This window comes from Cyrtonyx montezumae, unplaced genomic scaffold (genome assembly GCF_038088225.1).
Source record: "Cyrtonyx montezumae isolate F1298 unplaced genomic scaffold, pur_monq_1.0 scaffold_3, whole genome shotgun sequence".
In the NCBI taxonomy this organism is placed as follows: Eukaryota; Metazoa; Chordata; class Aves; order Galliformes; family Odontophoridae; genus Cyrtonyx; species Cyrtonyx montezumae.
In genome coordinates, this window is record NW_027072034.1 from 134,682,358 (window position 1) to 134,706,479 (window position 24,122).

Genomic DNA, 24,122 nt, shown 5'->3' on the forward strand with positions numbered 1-24,122 from the left:
CGGGAGATAACTTTCAATTTTACAGTTTAGCTCTGTGGAAAAAAAGAAGGAGCTCATATTTTTAAGCATGATTGAAATACTGGTAGTTTTATTCCAGTCCAATTTATGTATTTGCAGTTATTAGTAGTGTTGCCAGTAATAACAAACTTTGTCACACGTGTATTTTACCCCAACTTCGCATTTCAGTGCACATAGGCAGAAATGGAAAAAAAAAATTGTGATTATTGTAAAAGAAAAAAAAACATTTTTAGTCAATTATTTAAATGTAGATTAGATTAGAGGGGGAGTGGGGAAAGTTATCAGAATCAAAGCCAATAATTTGTCATTGGTTAAACCAGACTAAAATTCTAGCCTGTTAGCTGGATTCATTTACATTTAATAGAAAATGCACATTAATCAAATATGCATATGACAATCTGACTTGCTCCGTAGTCCCACTGACAGTCTTCTGAACTTTCAGGGATGCCAAGAAACAGAGCCAGAAGTGTTTAATAAGCACAGAGTGTTTTCTGAGCATTTAAAATCAGAAGTGAAGCAGTCTGCACACATAAAACACTAAGGGATGATTAATTTCCTGAACAACTGCTAAATCCTGCTTGATATATATCTCCATTTAGGTTGATTTAAAGCATTTCACTGTAGTTCCAACAGCCAACCCCTTAGTTTATGAATGGCAGAGAAAGGAGTTATACCCAACAGTTTAAAACTGATCAGTCAAGGTGTCACCTGCAAGAAAGTAATAAGAATGGATTGCTGCAAATAAATAGTCAAGTTCTGCTCCTTATATCAAAGAGAATAAACAGGATTGAAAGACTGAAATGAGCAGAAGCATTATAAGAAGACTACTTACTTGGGGAGAGTCACACCCTACCAATTCGTTCATTGCACGTTATGCTAAATTTTAAATAGTTGTTTGTTTGGAAATATGCAAGTCTGAGTTTTATTAAAATAACTCAAAGAGTTCACTCTCAAATTTTGAAATAAAGCCTCAGAAACATACCTCTTCGATACATTTTACCACACGTCATGCTGCAGCCTAATCCATACTAGCCACTGTTGTCATGGTTATTGGTACCATCCAAATTCATAAGCCAGTTTCTTATTTTCTGTCTCCCCACACACCATGAATAACACCAACTATCTGTTCCAGAGTTCATACCTGACTTTTTTTTTTATGGGCAATAAAAATGGGCTTGTCTTTGTCACTTTCCTTGGTGCTCCCATATGTTTTTTATGCATGAAACATGCCTGATACCAGGAAAAATTATGAGTTATGCTCTAAAACAAACACTCAGAGAAAACTGTAGGGGAAATGAAATGAAAATGCTGCTCCTCACTCACAAGTCTCATCCTCATAGACAGAGGTTTCATAGTTTGAGTGGCATAAACAGTATAAATAGCCCCACAGGTCCCAGGTCATAATCATTCACAGAATTTGCTGCCTTGCAAAATGTCATTGAAGATGGCTCTCATTATTGAATAATTCAGTCAGAATTCAGAAGCTCAGTTAGGCATGGGGAGTCCTTGCAGCTGGGAGATAATTGGGAGAACAAGGTCCCTAAAATAACTAGCCACTGATTGGGGAATCTGAAACTCTCCAATTTGATGTAGAAAGGACACAGTGATTTGGAAATTTTTTGTGGATGGCAGTGATGGTGGTTTTTTGAGAACATTTTGGTGATTGCATTGAGATCTTGGACTTCAGTCTCACTTAACAGGACAATAGGATCCCTAAAGCATAAATACACAACTGAAAGTAGTCCCTCAAAGCACATAGTACTGCCTGCCTACCTCACACTGACCTATTCCAGCACAGCAGCAGGGAAATGCTGCTGTTAGAACTGCATGCAACAAAAGGCACAGCACAACACCACTTCCATTGCTGCAGACTGGATTTCAGCAATTTATATTTCCCCAGAAAGTGCAGAAAGGAACCTATCTCACCACCCATAATTCACAGATTTCCTTTCTAGCCCGTGAAAACAAAAACACCCTTTATGGTCTGCTTAATATTCCAATAAATATCCTGATATCCTACCGCCAGTTGTCTGCAACAGAATGATTCTGGAGATAGGTTGCTCATGCTTCAAAGATTATTATTTCCTCAAGCTGTATGTTAAATCAAAACTTGAGTGGCAACACTTCCTCCCAGGCCTGGGCACAGCTAAGACAGAGAAACAAGCTCTGCTCCTCAGGGAACTGAAAGTAGCAGCCAGAAAAACTGCATGGAGTCAGCTGCCCAACTCCTATGAAATGCTGCCAGCAATTAAGGACATTTCAGAATTCCCCTTCTAGTGTCAAACTTCCCACTCACAAGTGCAGGTTTCCTTTTCTGTGGGTTTGGCTTTCTTGTTTTTTTTAATATTATTATTATTATTTATTTTTTGGGGGGCAGAAGTGGGGGTGGAGGGATGTTCATTTAAGCTGAAAAGAAAGGATATGCTTGTCTATTGGAGGACCAGTAAGCCAGATAGCAACAAGCTTAAGTTTTTTTTTCTGTTACAGATCAGCCTTGGATTTTTGTTTGTTTTCTCCCCTCTTGTGCACATTTGAATACAAGCCCTTTGCTAAAAGTAAACTAGAGTAATTTATGAAGCATGCTAAATTGTTTCAACATGGATATACCTGTAAGAAATGTTGAGCATCAGCATAAACTGATGGAATCGGAAGGAAATCCAATGAAATTTCACATAGGAAAGATGTATAGACAAACGTAAAACACATGCACAAAAAAAAAAACAACAGTGGATGAGGTGAAGTGTTACTTCAAAAGAGCTCTACTCTGAAAGAGTCACTTGAAGCTTTTAATTAACCCCCAGAATTCTTGCAAAACAAATCTCCATTCAGGTATTTGGAATGAAATCAGGTAATTCAGTCCATCCTTTTAAAATTTCTTTCTAATCTTGATACTGTTTCTGCAGACTATGAGGTACCAAAAACAAAACAAAACAAAGGCCTCTCAACACTTACTCAATTATCTTAGAAATCACCCCATGATAAAAGCTAAAAATATCTTTTCCCCAAGAGGAGCATCTGCCACAGCAATTCCTCAAGAAGCATGGGTAATATTTCCCTTCATGTACATGCTCAATTCACTGATGCAAGATCAACATCCAGTAGCAGAGAGAATGATATATTGCTAAGCTCATACCATAAAAAAAATACAAAACAACTGCTATAACTGAAACAGAAGTTTAAATATTCTACAGCAATTTAGCACATTACAAACCCAAGAGACGGTACTAGAAATAATTACCTATAAGCTACGGTTTGATTTTGAACGATGAACTTAGAGGGAAGATGTTTCCATTTGAAACTGAGAAAAAAAGTGAAGTTAATGGCTGGGTATGGTAACTCGCTTAGAAATTAGGTGCACATACCAGTTTTTTGAAGTTCAAAGTGCATTAAAAAAAATAATCTGTGTTCCACCCCCCAAAACCTAACAAAAAAATTACACGCAGTGGCTATATTAGGAACTCCATTGATAACAGCTGTCTTGGCTTAAGTAACAAATTGAAAAACTGAAATTCTGCTGAATATCATATGCTTCTTACAGAATTAAGGAAATGGCTTTCAACATAGCTAAAAGGAAGCTTGTCAAATTTAATTGTTGCTCTTGATTTCAGACATGACTTGTCAAAGCATCAGTCTCTATGAAAAAAGCCAAAAGTTTTGACAAAATTAAGCGTTATGAAATCATTCAAAAATTGCCTTTTTTAAAGAGTGAAAACAGGCACAATAAAAAACAGGGAAAAGTTTATCAGACAGCTTCTACAACTTCAAGTGGTGATACTAAGTTAAAATTTCTTATTCTCACCTTTATTTTATTCTTTCATTCTGCAGAGGAAAGCTTAGAGAGCAAGGAGAAACCTTCAAACCACACATCTGTAACTTGCAACATGCTGCCTTTTGCCACATCATCTAGTGAGTTCATCATCTAGGAAACACCTGAGTTCACAGTCAAAAGAAACTGATTTTTACAGTCTGCATGAAATGCGTTTGTTTTACTATGAATAAACATTCAGACATTTCAAATAGACATAGCCAACAACCCCCAACTCGTTTGCTCAGCAAGCTGCCTTGCCTACAGGGGAGCCAAGGAATGGGAGCACTGCCCAGCCTTCCTCCACCGTACGAGTTTTGCAGCCAAGTCAGACAATTAGATGAAATCCTGAGGTGTGTTCATCCCAGCACATAGCTGGCATGTATATTTGTTCTCGTGCAAGACTCGTGAGAGACAGAAAAGGAAAAGAAAGCAATCAGAACAGTGATGAAGTGTTTCTTTTCTTCCTCACATTTAAAGGAACCACAGGGGGAAAGAGAAACACGAGGGGAAAAGGCTGGGAATTTGGGAATGGACTGAAAACTTTGTGTCAAGCTCAGACTGTATTCAGATAATCAATCGCAATTTAACCACTTCCATCACAGGAAAACACATTAGAACGTTTTTCTGTTCATCAACAGAAATTAATCTAACAGCCCCAGATAAAAGGATCTCCAGTTCTATGCAAAGAAATACCAACAGTTGTGCTCAATCTTTGTAAAACTAGACAGCATTAGGGCCGTAAATTTTTAAGAGGGTGAATTTGCTGCAGGAGAAGCTCAAGCTAATGGAACTATGCCCATATACATCAGCCAACAGCTTGACCCCAATTAACTCTGCTACTTCTAAAAATGTCTCAGTGAAAACAATTACCATGTAAATACAATGACTTCTTGCTATCACCATACAGCTGGGGTCAACTCATGGCAATCATTTCAATATCATAGACTATCTCAATAAACGTTAACAAGGTATATTTTATGCAGCAATATGCACTCTCTGTAAGTACTTCTGACATAGGACTGCTCCGTGGCATCAAGGGAATTCTCTTCCTGTTGTTATGACCAAGTAGTTCACATGCTTCTCTGAGCAAAAAGTGAAATGAGAACTTCACACTGGAGTGACAGAAGTATACTTAAAGCAGGTTTGCACTGAAGCTTATTCATCTGTTTTTTGCTACTCCTATTATGCCTATGACTCTCCTTTTATATTTTAAAATTAATAAATAAAGAAACCTTTGAACTCAGCAGTTCATCTCCTAGTCACCCTAAAGAATTATAACTGGATCTTAGGCACACACAAAACATATTTTTACCAAATCTGATTTGTTTCTTATTCATAGCTTCTTTCAGATACAAAGAAGTGATCACATATCAATTTTTATTAGAGGCCTTTCTTCAACTACCACAAAAGCAATCAGAAAAAAATACACATACCGTACATCAAGTAATTCAATGAAGTATGCCTTCAAATATATGTATTTTTAATAAATAAGAATATCATTTTATCTGCAAACCTAAGTGAATATATAGAGATGTACAGTAATCCACTGCATGTCACAAAATAAAACTGAATAAAATCTAGAAATAGAACAATCTTCTTTACTTCCAGCCCAGGCCCTGTATATTACCCCATAATTTTTATTGCTAAAACTACTGCAAGATGTTTGTGGCTGACAGCAGCTGGAAGGTAATTAAAGGAAATAAAGGAACAATACAAATCCCATAGTGAAGTCCTTAAAGTATTTTTTTATACCTAAGGAAACACATCTGTTTTTTGTTAAAATTAACAAGGCAACTAGGGGATTTTTTGCCTCTGCTAAATATTGAAGCAAGAAACCTGTGACCAAGTCTTTAAGGTTTAAATAACAATCATACATTAACTGTAGAGTAGTACACAGTCAGATATCAGGTATCCCAGAGCAACTCTCAGTATCTCCCTCGAACTAGTCCTGTAATTTTATATTTGTAATGGGGAAAGACTTGAAACCATTACAAATCTTATATGTTAAATATCATGAGCACGCACAGAGATCAGCCCCCTTTCTCCCCAGCTCTTTGATTCAGCTAAAATGCCTGACAAAATCTCAACCAAAGCTTTTCCTCAGACTTGTCTGTTCCAGAGCTCCTGAGGGACTTGTGTCAGTTGAAGCCTTCTCAACTAGCCACCCAGCACAGTTAAGGACTCTGGAAGCTGCAAGTCGGTTGAAGCACCAAGAGCTGACAGCAACATCTGCTAAAATGGCATCTATGGAAGCATTTATCTCTTTGCATCTACTAAAGATATTATGGGAAGGAGAAAAAAAATTCCCACAAAAAAAAAAACACACAACACAAAAAAACACATAAAGTAAATTATAGTCATTAAAAAAAAACATGCTCTCTTCTGCACCTGGTGTATGTTTCCAGAGGAGAGCTTTTTTACTACACTAATATTATTTGCAGAGTATGTCATCAGGAAAGAAAGCACATTGCAATTCCTCCTTGACTGATGCAATGTGGTCCTTATTCCATTTTATGTAATCAAGAATATTACAACCTGTAATCAAGCAATTCTGTATCCAGACACAAAACAAGGCTCCACTCAAGACTACGTAGCAAGATGCCAACTTAGTGTCTGTGACAGATGAACACACCTTATCACAGTCTCATAGGGGTTGGAAGGATCTATGGAGAACATAGATTCCTGCTACCCTGCTAAAGCAGGATCCTTATAGTAGGCTGCAAAGGAAAGCATACAAGTGGGTTTTGAGCATATTTAGAGAAAGAAATTCAACAGCCTCTCTGGGCAGCTTGTGTCAGTGTTCTATCACCTTTATTTATTTTATTTTCTCCCCTTGTGTTCATATTAAATCTCCTGCGTTCCAGTTTGTGTCCATTACCCTGTTGCTAAGCATTGGTGAAAAGTACCTGGCCCTATCCACTCGACTCCCACTCTTCAGACATTTATAAGCACCAATAAGATATTCCACTCAGTGCTCTGTTCTGCAGGCTAAATAAATCCAGGTGTCTCAGCAGATGCTTCAGGTCCCTAATCAGCTGTATGGCCCTCTGCTGGACTCCCTCCAGAAGTCACCTTCCTTGAACTGAGGAGCTCAGATCTGGACACAGTGCTCCAGATGTGGCTGCACCATAGCAGAGTAGATGAGGAGGATCACCTCCCTTTACCTGCTGGATACACTTTTTAATGCAACCCAGGATACCACTGGCCCTCTTGGCCACAAGAGCACATGCTAGATCACGGTACACCTTGACATCAAAGTCCTAGACTAAACAGAGCCCCCTTCCAGCAGCTCAACCACTAGCATGTACTGATGTATGCAGTTATTCCTCCCCAGATGCATGACTCTAGACCTGCCCCCACTGAACCTCATGAGGTTCCTCTCCACTCAACTCTCCAGTTCCACCAAGCTTAGTTAACTGCAACATCAAAAGGTGCTTTGTATCTCTACCACAGATATTATCACAAACTGCCACAAAACACTATTTTGGTAACCAGACCTATTACTGTAAGAGCCATTAATTTTCAAATAACATAGAATATGCCACAACTATCCCAACTGTGTCTTACAAGGCCTTCAACTTCCCGAACCTCTACTATCAATCTAGTGGCTTATTAACATAAAAAAAAAAACTAAGACAGCTGACCTGAAACTAGAAGTCCCTGGTTTAGCAATCACTCCTTACTTTTACTCCTAGAAATTCAGGTTAAAGACACTTCAAATAAACAAGAAAGCCTATAACACGAAGCAAACCAAGAAAATGCACAGAATACTCTAACCTAACTCTACAACCTAATCCACAAGAGCTGGAGCTTTTCTTTTGCCATTCATTTTCTGCAACTTCATGAAAAACACATAGATAGAGCCACCGGAGCATGAACTCTTGTTCAATTTGACACATAAAACAGAAATTTAACCTAATTGATTTGTTACACAAATCTTGTCTTAAACACCTACATAAAAAGTGCTTTAGCAAACAAAAGGTCTAGGGTTACACTCATATAATTTGTTTACCATTACTTTTGCTCAAGTTGAACCATGGGAAGTGTGTATATAAAACATGTCCATTTAGAGACAATAAAATGGAATGTTAGTTTCCACGACAACCTGGCAAGAGTGGGACACTTACGGGGGTTTTATTTGTTTTTAACAGATGGGAAAATATCATAATGCTGTCCTCAATCACTGAGTTGCTTCTGTTAAGCCTTAAGGCCGATATGAGAAAACTTTTTGTAGTTTTATTTTTGAAAAATATAATACTAACTACAATCAAGAGAATCTGAATCACATACAATCAGATCAAACAGATTACTGATACAGCTACTGCACCATCATTCCTTTGTTACTTTCAATGAAATGAACTGTTAAAGCTCTGTAACTTTCGGGTTTAAGTTCAGCTAGAAATATATCATTACAGTTTTCCACCAATAATATATATTTTTTTTTTTACTTAGCATAGCATCAGACATTTACATTAAACAGTTCAATTTCAAGTGTTTGGTTCTAGGAAGGAATTCCAGATTTAAGTAGTACTAATCCTGAAGAAAAGCTTGTTGAGGCAACATTTCGGAAGCTACTAGATACCCATCTGCACAAATACATACCAACACAATATCCTTCTAAGAAGAAATGACAACATGGACAACAAGGGAAGAGCAGCAGATAAATTCTACCTGGTCTTCAGTAGGGCCTTTAGGACTGTCTGTTGTAAGCTAACAAAGCACAGGCTGGAGGAGCAAACTGAGGTATACCACAAGCTGGCTGAATAACTGGGCCCAGAGTGTGCTAAGTTGTACAAAGTCTGGTTGGAGGCCAGTAATCAGGCACACACTTCAGAGGCAATTCTGCATACAGACCTCTTCAACATCTTAATTAACAAAATGGATAGAGGACAGAGTACATCCTCAGGAAGTCTACAGAGGATACAAAACTAGGAGAAGTAACATAAATCTGAGGATCATACTGCCATCCACAGGGATCTGGACAGGAGAAAAATGAGCAGACAGGAACATCATACAACAGGAAGTACAAAGTTCTGCACCTGGAGAGGAACAAACTCATTCATTAGCCTAGGCTGGGAGCCACCTCACCAGAAAGCACCTTTACAGGAAAGGACCAACAGGTCCTTGTGGATGCCAAGTTGAAAATGAGAGAGCAATGTGCCCTCGTCACAGACAAAGCTAATAGTATCTGAGTTCTACTGGGAGGAGTGCTACCAGCAGGTTGAAAGATGTGATCTTTCAAGATCTTGCAAGTCTGGATCTGAACCCCCACCCCCCGGGTACAAAAGATGCATAGATTTACTGGAGAGAGTTCAGTAAAAGGCTACTGACATGATTAAGGAACTGGAAAGATTGAGAGAGTTGGGACTCTTAAGTCTGGAGAAGAAAGGGCCTGAAGAAGAGAATCTCAGTGTGCACAAGTAATCTGAAGGGAAGGTGCAAATATCAAGCCAAGCCCTCTGCAGCAGTGTCCAGTGCCAGGACAAGATGCAACAAGTACAAACTGAATTACTGGAGGTTCCATTTTAATATAAGGAAAAAAAAATCCGCTGATAAGGGTGACTGAACAGTGGCACACACTGCCAGAGAGGCTGTGGAGCCTCTTCTCTGGAGCCTGGGCATGGTTCTGGGCAGCCTGCTCCAGTGGCACTGCTTGAGCAGGAGGGGCAGACAAGCAGACCTCCAGGAACTCCTCAGCCACTCTGTGACCACCCCTGCTCTTTCATGCCATCCATTTATAGAAACACTGTTTGAGGCAGAGTCTGGAACTGTACTGCCTATTTGTCTCTACAAGACAGAACCCAAAGTATATTAATTAGTGTTAATAAATATATCAGATTTTCCTGAAGTTTAAGCAAAATGAAGTTATATGAAGTTACTTTGCTTTCTCATTAAGTCATATTTTGAAATACCTAATGCAGAACTCAAGAATTGCTTGCATTAAGTTCTCAACAAAGAACTGAAGAAAACTGGAGTAATGTGGGCAAGTATGAGGTGGTACCTGAATATTTTAACAGGCTTATCTAATTAAATGGTTAACAATCACTGAGCATAAAGCTTTATTTTCTTCTGTTTACTACATGTCATAAATAGTACATTGAAGTCTAACCTTTGTTTTCATTTTCTTACAGAAAGTAAAAGGGGAAAGGCAATTGAAGTATTTCTTTTTTAGAGGATATCCTAAATATTTACAGAGCTAAGTGGTTGAATTTAAACATTTAAATTCAATTGCATACTTGAAAAAGAAGTCATACATCACACTTCTTGAGTGCCAAAAATTTAGGACAGCTTCCATGTTTCATGAATAACAATTCTCGCTCACTAGCTGGAGCACTGTCTACTGTAACAGTACAATTGTTATCTGCAAAGAATTTGTAAAAACAGAGACTGGCATTTATTCCTCCATAAAATAAAGGCTCTCTCATATCTTACAGAAATATTGGCACAGATTAAATAAACTCAGACAGGGAAGAACTTCAACAGGGCTCATCTCTATTAGAGTTCCTGTTTCTAAAATACAAAGAATCTACTTCATTTTTGGAAATCATTTGAGTCATCATAGACACAAATGCAGTACAAGAACAGCAACAGTACTATAAGTACATAGAACAAGAAATGCTAGACACTGAAAAAAATGCTCAATACAAACGTTTATGGGGAAAAAAATAGTACTATGTTCTTCGCACAGAGAGAAGTGAAGGCACAGTTCAGTTTTAAAAACCAAACCTCAAAGCTTATTTTACAGGAGTTTTAGAAGTATGCTAAAGTAGTTAGTATGCATTTTTACATTAGTATTTTCCCAAGTATTTATAACTCCCAGCAATTATTCCTGTTTACTAGCCTGCATTCATGAGTTTAAGTGCTTTTGATTAACATCACATTCATTAATATAAAAAGAATCACTTCATACAGGAAGAATTGACTGCTAATTACCAGCCAGTTGCCAATCACGAATTATAATACTCTACAAAAATAATTTGTTAAAACAATACAGCTACATGAATTAACACTAATAAACTGTTCCATATATTCAGTTATCACCCATTTGAGTTATTAAAAAACAATAAACATTTTTAATTAAAATTATGTTTAGTGGTATTTATTTTGTTTCTGAACATGTTTTATGCATGTTTTTTTCTTCAATAAAGAGGAAAAAGACTTACTCCAAAAACATTCTTTTCTTCCAGTTTAGAGGCATTCAAGTCACTTTGCTACTTCAGTTTTTGTAAGCCATTCACAAGAACAAGATTCACTCCATGTCCACTTCTAAATGAATTTAGACCAGCTAAAAACTGTGTTTTGTACTATGTTAAATATGGAAAGGTGATCACTACTACAAAAGTCAAATGGACCCTGAGTAAGCCTCGATTCTTCACATCAGAAAATCATAAAGCTTGAACAGGGTACTATAACCTAATGTATTCTTAAACTCCATACAATCTTCCAATGCTTCACACTGCATGACATACATAAACCTCCATCTATATGCATATTTTATTACGTGATATAGTCATATGTAGGGGAGGTTAATTTAAGATTAATTTCACGTACCCTATGCAAGTGCTTTGAGGGTATACTCAAAGCATTCTCAAGTTAAAGTCTTGAGTTCTCCCACATCATGATTCCTATTGTTTAGAACTTCTAACAGTGTTTTCCTCAGTGATTGCCTGGTGCAGCTCTGGTTAGAATATTTGTGTGGACATCTGTTTGTAGACAGAACTAAGGCAGCTCTCAAAGTATGCCTTATAGCATTCCACCACATTTTGTAACATACAAGGAACTTGATCACAGGACGCATGATCAGTTCAAGGTGTACTCATTGGGCGTGGATGAGGGTGGAGACCTATAAACCACAGAGATTATTCCTATTATAATAAAACCTAAAGGCTCCAGGACCCTTCCATGCCAGACACTAAATATATTTAATAACAGCTTTTAAGCGATTCCTATCAATGGATTCCAGGAACTCTAAAAGAGATTACATAAAAATAATTAAATTGTATTTGAGTCAATGATTTGAAGCCTTCCTCGAAGTATTTTAAAGGCATTTCCTGGTGCAAGCAGGTGCCAAGCCGAGTGGCCCTCTCAGCTATCTGCCATCATGCCCCAGGCAGGACCCTGAGGGGAAGCCTGTACATCCAAGGCACATGCACAGCTGTATGCTCACCAGCCAAGATAAATGCAAACAGGAGGTGGCCCTGCATCAGATTTGAGCTTTTGTACAATCACAGGAGTTGAGAGAGCATGTGAACAAAACAGTAAAAAACAAGTCAGCACAGGGAGTCCTGAATAGGCATCTGCCTGTAGTCAGTCTGTTTTCACTTCCTGTCCTGCAAACTGCGCCTGAGATAAGTTCCACTTCTCACAGCTCTGGACTTCAACTTCCTCAAATCAGTCCCACTGACTTCTTGCCTTCAGCTGTCTCCAGTCATCTGCTGCAAGACAAGCAAGAACTTACAGGCAGCAGTTGAGGATTAGCTGAGGCTAAGAGGTTAAAAAAGGTTTCATACACCTGCTTGGTTCAAGCTGCAAAGGCAAGAGGCATCCCAACACATTATCAGCCCATGAAGACCCCTCAGAGACCACATCAGTGCATCCATGTTCTCAGCTGGTCAGCGCCAGCTGAGATTCCCTCTGTGAAAAGGGAGAAAGTAACAGCTCCACTGCAAAGTGCTTTGAGGTGCTAATAAAGAGGATGATGCTAAGCCATAAACAAGAGGTGATGTCCCCAATCCATTCATCAGCCTACATTTGTGGGCTCGGCAGACCTCAAGACCTTCCAGAGGCAAAGCTGTAACTTCCAAGTGGGGAAACCAGACTACATTTTACTAAATCTTGAGTTTTCCCAACAGATCTTTTTTTTTCCCTGCAACTAATTTAGGTGTTTTCTTACACCTCTAATTTTCAAGAGAGGTGAGAGAGCTAACAATTTGACCACATAAGCCCTGAAGGATGCAGGGAAGACCAGCACCACCCAGAACATGGAACACTGTGGGACACTGCTGACACTTCAGTAAGTATGAGGAGAAAGATCAATTTCTACATCATTTTCATTATTTCTTTATTTCTTAACAAATTATACTAGCCTTTTAAAAGCAGCTGCTTTTACTGATATGTCCATACTACCATTTAAAGACAAGGTGATCCACCTAGGGTTACTGTGACCAATCTAGAAGTAAACAAGCATTATCAAAGAAGATATTCTAATCCTCCTACAAGTGCTAATCCAAATTATACACTATGTATACTTCTGAAATCTTCATATCACATAGAAGAATCAATAGGAAATAAAGCTTTTCAGAAATACATTAGAATAATTGGATTGTTTGAAGAAACTAATTTTAGCCTGGAAGTCAAGGTTTGTTTCCCATTCCCTTTTGCTGCTCTTCTCCCAGCTGAGAACAAGCATCTAATTTGATTGGCAAAAACGGGTAATGAGTTTGGTCTTGTTTATGTTCTTTAGACCTGTCTGCCAGCATGCTTCTGACAATAAGACCTTCCTGGTTTCAGATCTTAAATTAGTATAAATACTGACAAAATGAATAAACTGATTTGACAGCACCATTCCCTTAGCTTGCAGAAGTATTTTGGAACCTGCCTCCCCTCCAGCTTCTAACCCCCACCCAATAAATTGTTATCCACTCATACAGTACAGTTTGCCACAGCAAACTGATGTAATGATTTTTTTTCTGCATGTAAGACTCTACCAGGCATGACACATCATGACCTAATATTTTCATATCATACCTCCAGACTACACAGGAAAATATCATGTTCATGCCATACATGAGCTATTATCAAGTTTAATGTGGCATAACAGAATCAACTGTCAAACCTTAAAGGAAGAGCAAGTCTAAGTGTTTCTCCAGTGGCTGAAGAATAGCATAGAGAATATTGATCCTTTATTTCTACTTTTACTTTCATAAGCTTCAAAGCAAGTGCAAACCAATGGCCAGTGGACAGCTCTTGATGGTATCTATTGTTCAATGTTTAACTTTGCACTCTTAGACATTTATGAACTGCATCACAGAATTTCTATTCTCTGTATTTGTTTTGAAAAAAAATCAGTCCACAAATTTTAGCCGCAAGCATATATAAATGGGCTTAAAATTATCAAAACCAGTAAGCTACTAAAGAATTCTTAATGTTTCTGTTGAACCCTCTATAAAGGAAGTATGGAAGAGACTAAGTTTCCTGACAGCTTACACTGTCTCACCTATTTATCTGGAGACATCTCAGTGGAGCCAAACCCCATCATCCTAACACAAAGGATATATTTTTAGATGCTGAAACATATATGCCTTCAACTCAATAGATTCTCTGCCTCACAGGCACAAGCTCCCACCTGAGCACTGCCAAGTCACTGCAACCTGTCTAACAAGCAAAAGAGCCAGCAAACAACACTATACTCTTCCAGTCAATACTGCAGTATGCACTGCTGACCCATGTCTAGCTCAAACCCATAGCTAGCACCTGCTCAGCACACTTTCTCCTCCTACCCAAACATCTAGATGACAGTCCAGGTAGTCAAGTCACCTTTTAAAAGATGCCAGTTCTTGGAGGTATTACAGAATGTAAGGGATGAGAACATCAAAACAGAAGTCAGTGCTCTTTGGCCACCTGCACAGCTTCTACAGTACTTCTCTATTTTATCTCACTCTGCTGCAAGTTCACCATCTCCTCAGAATGACCCTTCTCTTCCTCTTCTGCACTGAAGTCCAATGCCAGTGCACCACACAGTCACAAGTGGCACAGAGTGCCCCATGAATCACATGGGGACTTGCCCTCCACGGTTAAAACATGGACCACCTTCTTCTATGAGCATGTGCCAGAACCAGACCAGAAGACACAGCTGGCACAGCAACTCCTTGAGTGCAGCCCTGGGGAGGCGGCGGGGGGAAAGCACATGGTGGCATTAAGCAGATCCAATGCCCTTTCAGTCCTACAATGGATATCCATAAGCTGCTTATACAGTAGCCACTTCAATTTCATCCTTTCCTTTTTGAGTAGACAGAACAGCAACATGCAATACCATAGACTGCACCTGAAAACCTATTTTCCTTGTTAGGGTTACCAATGGTAGAAAAAACCCTACAGATAACACTACATCAAATAGTCCTACTGGGAAACTACTTCAAAAGGGTGCATATGTACCTGGGCATTGCAAAGGTCATAACAAATGGAACAGATGAATTAATTAAATTGGCTTTGCAGTCAGCTGGCATGATACAGCACTTACTGAGTCTTCAGACACCATTCCCTTTCTTTCCTACTCCTACCAGAAAGGACAAAGGGAAATTGCCTGTCCTTGGGCCTCAATTCCAAGTTACAACAGTATGTGTCAACAGAAGTTGAAGTAGGAGTGGATATACTCCTTCACGAAGTCACTCAGATAGGTCAAGCCTATGAGAACTCTGTGTATGTTAGTCTCCAGAGAAGTATTGCTAGTGGATGCTGGAAAGCAGAGACCCTCTTCTACTGTGAAGCAATGGTGATACTCAGCAACACGATGTATGTGGCAGTACCAGGTACAGATGCGCAATGAGCAGCATGGTACAAAAGGGCACTTGTGGAAATGCAGAGTGGCTTCACACAACAGATGCCATGGGAACTCACTGCAATGCGGGCAAAGTCTACACGAACTGGAAGCATGCCTTGGGCTTGTAAACTCAGAGTTACAATTAGATATGGCTTCTCCAAGGCAGACTTCCTTCAGAAGCAACTGACAGAAGAAGCACAGATAACTTATTTCTCAACTTGATTAATGCATTTTAAAAAGTTTAAGATAAAGAACAGTTCATTAGCATTTGTACGGATATTAGATATTGTTTCTGATTTTTTATTTTCTGATTATTATTAAGTGGATCCTTTATATTTCTTTATATCTGCATGCAACCAAACCACTACATCCTGGTTACATCTGATATCAAATGAGACAAACTTTAGACCAAACAGCAGTATTTAACACAGGGAGAAGTCACAGAAAAGCCAACTCTTTTCTCTTTGCTTTCCCTCAGCTATTCACAGAAGTGATCCCTGAAGTATCTCAGCTATGTCAGAGGATACCATCACACAAGCTCTCAGTCAGCAGTGACAGCCAGCTTTCAAGCATCTGCTTTACAAACTATGCACTGAGGTCACATAACTTGGACATAGACAATAGGTAAGCCAGCAGTAGATGTGGGATTTAACTTACTACTGCAGACTCTACATCCACACTTCCATTAGTGACTATTAAGAGTTTCATGCTCAGCAAGGCATTTGCCATCACATCTTCTGGGAAGATTTATGATCTGTATTTCCTTTCCCTTCTCTTTCCTCCTTCAGTTTTTCATGTCAAAGCATAGAGATGAAGAACTTAAGCCATATGTTTTGACAGCTTAAGGGACGCAGCCACACCCCAGGCATAGGGCAATGCTACTTGGACACCGTGCTCTGGGACAAACATCAAGACTTAATGCAGAGCAGGAAAAACGCAGGGTGACAAAGAGCTAGAGAGCTACCATTCTGACCTACAAGCTGACACTCACAAGCCTAGCTGGGAAGCATAGACACAAAAAGCCACCACCCTCTGCTTTTTTCCTCATTAAGGCCATGCTTGAACAGAGTGAAAATTCAATGGCTGCAAGAACTGCAAAGATCCCCAAGCACAAATATCACCCACGTGGTTTAATTTCTTTTTACAAAAGGCAAAGCTGAGATGTCAGAAAATGAACAAAACCTACATTTGCAAAGGGAATGGAAAAACAGAAGCAGGTGGTCAAGTAGCTAAGCTGGCAGAGCATTTGGACAGTAGCCGAGTGGCCTGAATTCAGTCTTTAGTAAGGTCACCAGTGTGTCTCCCACAACATGTAGCTGCAGCACGTTAAAACTGAAATCATGTTGTGAGGAAAAAATCTAATGCATATTTAAGATGACAGATGAACAGGAATTTATAATGTTAAAATTATCTCATGTGATTTATCAGTAAAAAGGCCCTTTCTCAAATAATGCAGGCATTCACTGTACTTCCACAGTACTCAGCTTGTGATAAAACCAGCTCAAGTCCCATCACACTCTGCAAAAACTTTTTGTGATGCCACTTTGCACAGCATTGATATGCTAGCACTCCTGCACTTGCTCTTAAATAAGTGCCTGCCAGCAGCTCCAGAACACTGGTTCTAAGCAAGAGACTCTGGTACATGTGACCTCAAAAAAAAAGAAAGCCCTATGACGTGTAATCAACCTTAGTTCAACAAAACCACACTCATTCATCACTTTCTACACTTCTGAACAAATACACTCTTTTATTTAAGGAAGGTTATTTTGGGTACACAACCACAAAGGACTGCTAGCCCCTACATTTCACTGGTTCTAAGGGAGGTGGTACAAACAATACAGGGAACGCTTATTCACTCCATATGAAGTATTAAGCATTCCTTTAAAGCCAACATGTCATTTAATCAAGATTGGTTTAGCTACATGAAAGCTCCCCTCCAAATGAAATTCAAACTCAGTTCCCACAAGCAAAAAGGTATTGACAGAATCCACTACCCCAATAAAGCAGAATTAAAGATAACATCTTTTTCTGCCACCATCTTTCAGTATCAACCATTGCCTTGGTCACCTGTAACATCACCTAAGAAAATGAACCCTCAGGATTCAGCTGAACATTGCCTGCTGCTCACTGATGCACAAGGAGGTTAGCTGCTGGAAGACATAATATAGGAAACAGCATTGTGCTATCAGCTCTCACAACTCTGGAACTCTTCTGAGTTCACAATCAAGCATTCAGTAAAAGTTTCCAAGCAGCCTTCTGGAAGCAAGAATCTTCTGTGTTTGGGAACAGCTCGTTCAGAGAGCAGCAAGCTCTGACTTAGCACTACAGGATGAGGACTTTTGATTAGCTCAAAGCTCATTAGCAACACTCAAGAGTCTCTTGGAGCCATTACATAGTAAATTGAAACCTGTGTGACCTACAAAATGAAATACAACTGATTACAGAAAGTTCAAATCTGAGGTCCTCACTTAAAGCCACAGAAAAGTGCCATAGAAATACAGTATGGATGAAGCACTTCAGAATCCTGATGTGGTTTTATCTCTGAAATACAATTTAATAAGACCCAAATACCTTACAAAACATAACCCCTGACAGCACAACATGCAGAAGTGCCTGGCCAGACCTACACCCACTGTTGCCTATACTCTGCAAGTTTTATAGGGCAGGCAGGTTGCAGATGCTATAAGAAGAGCTACAGGCAGGGCAGAGGGAAAGTTTCCCACCCTGCCATCATTTGTGCCTTTCACTTCGTGACTCTTCCTGTGCCTGACCACCAGCTTTCTCTTCCATCAGTTCACTAAGCCATTTGCAAATCCCACCTCATGACCTGATAAAAGCAGGCTGCAATTCCAACCTCTGCCCCTACTTATCACTCAGCTTAGGCTCCAAAATCCCTCAATCCCATCTCTGCTTCCCAAGTCCAGTACTCACGATCTCCTTCTGTGTTTGTCAAGTCTAGCTATGTAGACCCATCTCCGTTCAAGGTTCCCTTCACTTCTGAGTGAAGCTGCTGCAAAACCCTTCCAGCTTCCATGTTTACAAGATCAAGTGACAAAAAAACCAAGTAGTTAACATGTTTTAAGTTTCTTACCCTGCTTCATGACCAACAGCAATTGATCTGTACAAGATTACTGAAACAGCTGTTCTTCGAGGAAAAAACAATTTGTAACTAAACAAAATAACTGGAGAAGATCTTTCTACACATCTCCATGCAAACACAGATATACACATTTTTCTAAGTTCCTCACGTTATCAGAAATATAAACTAACAGGCCCAACACTAACATTGCACAGAAAGGATGGTGTAATTTGGAAGATGTACATATAATTTAAGTTAAGGAAAGGTTAGCAGTTCTGTTTCTCTGTCCCTATTTTAGGAGATATCAGGAGAGCAAATAGCCAGTGAAGTCTGTCAAAAGCTGTTCATTCAGTCACACATCTGTATAATGCAGACTAAGAGAGCTAGATACAAGATTACAGTGCAAACGATATGCAATCCTTTTCCATCTCTAAGCCTGTAGAATTCAGGGTATTTAAATGAGGTTTGCAGCACATGAACAGTACAGCATTATTTCGCACAAGCAATATCAGCAGCTCAATGAGGCATCTGAGGCCGCAGCATTCCTCTCACCTCCCAGGATTGGTGTAACATGCCACAAGCTGCAGGAATGCCTTTCCACATTCATTAGACCCACATTCAAGCACAACACAGTTATTCCAAGCTAGTAAATAGAATTCCTTTTGACTAGCACTAATAGAAGAGGGGTTTTGACTCTACATTCTGATGAATTTCTAGAAACAAAATCCTCTCCAAAGAAAAGAAAGTTGCTGTACAATAGACTTCTGTATCTAGCCTTCGAAGCTGAAGAGAAGCAAAGGCAGACCTGTCCAGATTGCCTATTTAATATGTATCTGATAAGACTAACACACTCCTCCCTAAATCATTTAAGCACTGTATCCTTAAACTGTTTACATATTTAACCTTCAACACAAGGTATTACATAAAGCACTTCCTCTTGAAAATAGATATTGTAATTTATAAAGAAAAATAAGTAGCATGTATACAGATGTGACTGCTGAGGGTTATTAATTTTTTGCAAAAAGCTAATGCTGAAGCCTCATAGCAGCTATCTATCTTCATCAAATTTAAAGCTACTCTGAAGATTCAAGACCTCAATGGAAAAAGTTTGTAAAGTCTTCAGACAAGTTACACATTTTAAAATTGTGCTATGGAACTCAAAAAAAACACTCCTGATCTGAGACATTTCAATGATCAAGTGATGAAACATGCTATTGTTCTTCCTCACCACCTCTCAGTTCATCAACAAACAGCAGACAACAAACTGGAAACCCAGTATGAAAATAGGTTAAAAATACTCATAGTAGTTGGAGTGACACAAGCAAGGCAACTGTCAACACGGAGAAGCTTGGAAAGAAATCCATGCACAAGTCATGCATCACATTCCAGTCCCTATTCTCACAAACCACAGTACAGTGAGCACACAGCACACACTCTCTCAGAGATGTCTTTAATTGGAGGAAAAAAGTAAATTAAAAAAAAAATGATTTAAGCACCTTGAAAGTTGGCTCACAGCACTTCTAATTAAGAGGAGAGCACAGGGAAACCATACAAAAGTGCCTCCACTACAATAAACACTGTATGTAACTCCCTAGCTTTATAGGTGCCATACCAGAATTATAGATGGTCTCAATTTCTTAAGCATGACAAGTCTAATAACCCCACACAACATAGGTAAATAATTTCTCCTAACCTAAAAGGTGCTTGTTCTGGCTCTAAAACACATTCTGCTACAGAAAACAAAGATCACAATTACAAAAAAAAAAAAAGCATTTTCCCTGAGTTCCAGGTGTGGGGCACAGAGATGAAACATGCTGCAGAATGACAGGATTTGAACAAAGAAGCTGGGTGACAAAGGCAGCCCTCCTGTGTCAATGCAGGGATTCCCCAGACATGCTGCTGAATGTTTCCAGGAGGACTACTGGAAAACTTCAAGAGGAAATGGAACAAGACTGGGAGAAGCAATTGGCAGGAACACTTGCCAAGGCTTTTCCCTCCAGGACTATTCCCATAACCATCCTAAATAAAGAGGAAGAAGTAATGCTTAAGGACCATCATTTTTATGAGAAGCAGTTCTTATTAATCTCACAATACTCAGTCTTCTGTTATCAACTATGTAAGTGTTATCACTGTAAAATATGTATTTTCATTATGTTAGGCAGAAATGTTTAATTTCCTTTCCCATACTGCAATATTGAAAGAACTTTTTGAGTATTTAAGTCCTGGACATGGCAATGAGACATACCTTCTGAAAGGATGTCACCAGTGTCACATCCTGTGTGCATTCTGATTTACATAGGTGCTTACATTTCACTGAACTCTTGCTGTACATTTGGTTCTGTCATCATTCCATCTTTTTCCTGAAACTTTTGCTTCATGGAAAAATTCTGTTTCAACTTAGTAACTCTGAAGTTGCAAGATCAGTTACGTTTCCAATCTCATGACATTCAAATTGCAATTTAACAGCCTGCCCTGAGTTGACAAGGACCAATGACAACTTGGTGTCCAAAATATTTTCTTGGACAGTTCTCCTTGACGCATGTTAACACAGTCTGAGACAGCAGGGATAGGGCAGTCTTAGTTAGCAAGGACAGCTTAATGAGCAGCCTCTGAAAGAGGAAAGAGCTCATGGCCATACTAGTCCAAGAGCTCAAACTGACACCATCTGAACAGCACTAACAAGTAGAAATAACTGAAGGTCTGCTGATCCAGGGATCCCTCTCAGCCTAAGAAGTAGTTAATTGACAACCAGATCAGCTCTTCAACCATTCTTCACAAGCTGCTGCTAGCACCATGTCAGGGAGCACAGCCCACTGCTCTCCAGCCAGTGACGCTCTGCTCACCCAAGTTCTTTCCATATCTTCCATCCAAGACAACATGCTATACAGTTTCCTGAATTATTTTAACATATGGCACTGCAGCTGTGCATATTCTTATTCTACACAAAATGCATATTTTAAACAGAACCTAGCATTTGTAGTTTGTAGTGTTTGAAGCTTTGCATAACATCCATAAAAGCATAAATGGTATTTTATGCCGATCATTAAAAAGCCAAATCTATGACGGCCTGCAAATAATAAACCCATTTCAGAGATTAACCAAAGAAATTCTAGCTTGCTAGTTTGAAAGAATCTATTCAACACCTTGTGGCTAAAGGATATTATTCTCTCCCTCTGCTTCTGACACCAATTCCCTTCCACAGCAGCTTATTCTATGCAGTTATTGTTTCTGCACACAGAGACAGAACACAGAGGCAGCCCGCAGATCTCTATCAGCTTCACAACCACATGGAGTCTCAGCTGTAATGCAGTTATCGGGCTGCTGAAAAAAAAAGAAAAGGTATCATGCATATAAATTCGAGACATTTGAGAAATCACTTTGGTTTTTATGGTAATTCCATTGCTATGGTTGCATTGTTTCTTTGTTTATGAAGTTACATTGATCTAATAACTTAGTGGGGGAAAAAGGAAACCACACAATTTGTACTTATTTAATATGGCAACTAACCTCTGTACACTTTTATCTCAACCATCTTTAAACCAGTAGGGTTTTTTTTAATGCATCTACTTGCCATTCAAGCCCCAGCCTCCCCAGCAGAAAAATCTTTGCAGAACTTAAAACCCTTTCCTGTACGTGAAAAAAAAAAATGCATTAAAACACAACAGTTTTCAGTCTCACTGCCTTCTTGGTGAGATTTTTGAACATAATTGAACATAAGCAGGTATGACCACACTTAAATGTGAAGATGCCAAAGCTGTGGATGTTGTCTCATGCTGAACAGCAGACAGGGAACAGAACTGACCCCACACATCCTTCCCCTGCCAGGAAGCTAGTGCTCTTCACCAAGGGAACAAGCTTTAAATACTGCTTCTTAGAACAGATTACAACTGCTCAGCTTGAGAGAAAGCTACCACTTATCTACATAGGAAGAAATCATAAGAAAAACACACAGAATGACAGTGTTTTCCAGAGGAAACTACAAAGAGTGACCTAAAAAAACCCCACAATTCTGCAGATGACCACAAATGAAGCAATTTCCATGCTACCCTAAATTTGAACATTGTTCAGCACAGCACACCTCAGAATACAACATCCAGAGGAGATTTAATTCTAAACCAATAGCTGCCTCAGATAAGCAAAAAACACTACATGCTTTCCTGAAAAAGTCTGTATTATTTAAAAATTCCACCTATTTTCAGCATCTTCTACTACATTTTCATAATTAACTGGCAGATAATATTGTTCCAAGTCTTCGGGTTCTAAAATCACTGTAAAAAGCCTAACTTGTTGGCAGAAAGGACTGTAGGCAAATCTTTTGTCTTTCCAGTCTGACTTTCAAAAAAAGAAAAACGAGTTTTTAAACATGAAAATTGCCCTGTATTCCGTAAGCAGTTGGAAAATAGCATCTTGAGATGTGCAGCACTATCATTAACACATTGTCATTATACTAATCTTAGGAAAAAGTATAAGCAGGCAGATCTGTACCCTTTCCTTACCTACTTAACCTGGAACAGAACAAGACTACACCTGTATGTTCAGCAAAGCTGTATACTCACAACTACAGCTGGCCCAGACAGAAAGGAGATATAGCTTCTGGGTGTGTGTTATTCCAAGCAGAAGAAAGGATATCATGAAGTCACAGCATTCTGGCCTGAGTTATAATTAGCTACTCAATTTTACTCCAGTATGGGCAGGTGGAAGAAGAGAAGTGAGTATAGCTGAGTGAATGATCTCTAGACATCCAGCACAGCCACATGCTCCCACACCAAAATAGAAGAGCAGTGATCTTCCGTTGTTTTCCACCTTAGGATTTCCTCTTTTTTTTTTTGTCCAAAGCCTTACAGACCAAAAAAGGAAGGAAGTCGGGGAAGAGGGGGAAGGCGAAAGAATAGGGAAGAGACATAAGTGACGAAGGTTCAAGAAGTTTCCTTCCACAACTAACCACGAATAACACTGCAGCTCTGCAAGCTCTTATCCTCTAAATTGTTTCAGAAATACATGATTAGATTTCTTCCAAGGAGCATAACATTAACACCGACATGGAACAATTCTGATCCCCGTGCACAGGCAGGAGCTGCAGGTCAAGCACCTTCTCCTCACAGCACAAATGAAAGAGAAGAAAGCAGCAGCACACACTATTTCAGGTTACAAAATATTAGCTACCTATGTTCTTGACGAAAGCTATTGCCATCACTTCCCAGAAGTGGGCACTTAAGACCGATGAGCCAGTCCTCTCCCACTTCAATTCAGACAGCATCTCTCAGCTGTGCCCACTGAATCAGAGCTGCCTTTATGAACTACTGATGAGCTACTTCCCTCCCAACTTCCCCAGGGAAAAGAAAAAAAACAATATGCTTAAAAATAAAACAATTATCTTTATGAAAAACTTTTCTTCAGGAACATGTTGCTTAACAGATATCACTACCCAGAAAAACCTTAAAGGTACTTTATAGAAAAATAACTGTTTATAATTGCATCAGCTACCACATCATTGGTAATCAAGCCCTTCCCAATTGCTATTTGCACATTAAAACTGCAAAGTAATAAGTTCTTGCAGCTAACTTGCATTTAATTTATATAAGAAACAAAGCATCAGAAACACAACACCTTTCCCCACATGGCATCTCATGCATTCTCCAACCATTATAATGCTGGGCAGAGAAGCTGAAATTTTCTGA

At 39.1% G+C, this 24,122-nt stretch overlaps 2 protein-coding genes across 2 annotated transcripts in view; both read right to left on the reverse strand.

Moving 5' to 3' along the window:
- DOCK4 (dedicator of cytokinesis 4) overlaps positions 1-24,122 on the reverse strand; it is a 238,559-nt gene that overhangs the window by 206,690 nt on the left and 7,747 nt on the right. The window lies entirely within an intron of this gene.
- The window catches only part of SMIM30 (small integral membrane protein 30), a 373,817-nt gene continuing 359,528 nt past the window's right edge, over positions 9,834-24,122 (reverse strand). The window contains exon 3 of the transcript XR_010622581.1: positions 9,834-9,844. The gene's annotated coding sequence lies outside the window, so the exon portion shown is untranslated. The remainder of the gene's footprint in view (positions 9,845-24,122) is intronic.